Here is a 2,810-nt window from a genome sequence, read left to right as displayed (position 1 = left end):
TGCTCTTGATATCTTCAAATTCTAAATAATCTCCGCGATGATATTTTAAACCTTCTGATGTAAAGACTGAAATACCGCCCTTTTTGTCTTTTCGAAACCGTTCAGGGTAACGTATCAATGCTACACTACCTGATGAAACTCATTTATCAAGGTAAACTAGATTAATATATACATATAATATCAAATACATTTGCGGTTCCTTCAACTTTTATTACAAATTGTTTTGACATGCAGCTGGAATATTAATCATATATTCTCATTGGGGCTGGAATTTGTCTCCATATCCATAAATTTGGAGAAATATAAGAATGAAAATAGACAGTGCAAAATTGTTTTTAAAAATAAATCCTTTATGAGACATTCTCTTTATAAAAAAAACAGTTTCTACCCAACTTTAGCTTTATCTATACTATTTCATCAGCATGTAGACGATACCACGTGTTAGCTTGTGACGTCATAGCTGTTGTGTGGGATCAAATCGGCGTCCTCCGTCACCATTAAAAATACCGGTTGTAAATAACAAATTTGTAAACAAAAGCAGTGTATGTAGGTGCAGCTGTCCCAGGAGTTAGTGAGAGAAAGACGATAAAGAAAGTTTAACAGTCAAAGATAAATAATGACTTGAATTTAAGATTCAGTTGGAAAATACAATATACAAATGTCAAAAACAAAAAAAAACAAAAAAAAATTACAAGAGCGTCAATAAACATTTTTTTCCAATCCTATTTATTTCGGAATGGATTTTTTTTCTACTATGTGTTTTGCTTTTGTGACATAGGAAAGTTATAAATTATCATAATGAGATTAAATTTAATGACGTTTGAGATCTCTGCACAATTCCCAGTGACATTTGTTTTCATGGAGTTAGACGTTTAAAAATGTATATTCTATACTGTTATCTGATGAGTTTTGTTTGGCACGGCGTTGAAGAATTCTACATCCTTTTTCATGAGTTCTTTTGTTTTTTCGTTCGAGGTATATACTTTTTGAGTGACTTATTTTGTGATGTCATTGCAATACTAAAATGTCACTAGCTGATCCTTGTTGTACGTTGTAAGGATTTATCATGCTACGACAAGGCTGTACATGTATCACTCGGTAGGACCTTGTTGTACGTTGTAAGGGTTTATCATGCTACGACAAGGCTGTATCACTCGGGAGGACCTTGTTGTACGTTGTAAGGATTTATCATGCTCCGACATGGCTGTATCACTCGGTAGGACCTTGTATACTTTTTGAGTGACTTATTTTGTGATGTCATTGCAATACTAAAATGTCACTAGCTGATCATTGTTGTACGTTGTAAGGATTTATCATGCTACGACAAGGCTGTACATGTATCACTCGGTAGGACCTTGTTGTACGTTGCAAGGATTTATCATGCTACGACAAGGCTGTATCACTCGATAGGACCTTGTTGTACGTTGTAAGGATTTATCATGCTCCGACATGGCTGTATCACTCGGTAGGACCTTGTATACTTTTTGAGTGACTTATTTTGTGATGTCATTGCAATACTAAAGTGTCACTAGCTGATCCTTGTTGTACGTTGTAAGGATTTATCATGCTCCGACATGGCTGTATCACTCGGTAGGACCTTGTATACTTTTTGAGTGACTTATTTTGTGATGTCATTGCAATACTAAAGTGTCACTAGCTGATCCTTGTTGTACGTTGTAAGGATTTATCATGCTACGATAAGGCTGTATTACTCGGTAGGACCTTGTTAAACGTTGTAAGGATTTATCATGCTACGACAAGGCTGTACATGTATCACTCGGTAGGACCTTGTTGTACGTTGTAAGGGTTTATCATGCTACGACAAGGCTGTATCACTCGGTAGGACCTTGTCGTACGTTGTAAGGATTTATCATGCTACGACATGGCTGTATCACTCGGTAGGACCTTGTATACTTTTTGAGTGACTTATTTTGTGATGTCATTGCAATACTAAAGTGTCACTAGCTGATCCTTGTTGTACGTTGTAAGGATTTATCATGCTCCGACATGGCTGTATCACTCGGTAGGACCTTGTTGTACGTTGCAAGGATTTATCATGCTACGACAAGGCTGTATCACTCGGTAGGACCTTGTCGTACGTTGTAAGGATTTATCATGCTACGACAAGGCTGTATCCCCCGGTAGGACCTTGTTGTACGTTGTAAGGATTTATCATGCTACGATAAGGCTGTATTACTCGGTAGGACCGTGTTAAACGTTGTAAGGATTTATCATGCTACGACAAGGCTGTATCACTTGGTAGGACCTTGTTGTACGTTGTAAGGATTTATCATGCTACGATAAGGCTGTATTACTCGGTAGGACCGTGTTAAACGTTGTAAGGATTTATCATGCTACGACAAGGCTGTATCACTCGGTAGGACCTTGGTGTCGTTACAAGGAAAGGAGTAACATTCTTACAAAAAAAACACGTTACCTCTTTATAGAAGTGTGTAAAATCAATTTGAAAGCTGGGGACTTGTTTTTTACTTTATGAAATGATTCTGAGGGCTACTATATATGTACTCAATGTAATCAGAGACGTATATGTAATATATACGTCTCTGGTGTAATTTAAATACATTATCAATGAAACCATTACTACTAGTGTTTAATAACGCGCTTGTAGATTTGCTTGGGAGCAGGATTGATTTCAGAGTGCAATCATGGTATTTCATATTTTGAAAAAAAGTACCTGCAATGCAATACTTCGTAACGTGTAATGGGTCCCTCGGACACACTGCGGCGCATCTCGCTGTATTGTCGCTATTCCGCGAGGAGAGGCGGAACACCATGCTGTTTCCGATTAT

This window comes from Mizuhopecten yessoensis, unplaced genomic scaffold (assembly GCF_002113885.1).
Source record: "Mizuhopecten yessoensis strain PY_sf001 unplaced genomic scaffold, ASM211388v2 scaffold10447, whole genome shotgun sequence".
NCBI classification, from domain to species: domain Eukaryota; kingdom Metazoa; phylum Mollusca; class Bivalvia; order Pectinida; family Pectinidae; genus Mizuhopecten; species Mizuhopecten yessoensis.
This window is presented reverse-complemented; position numbering follows the sequence as displayed.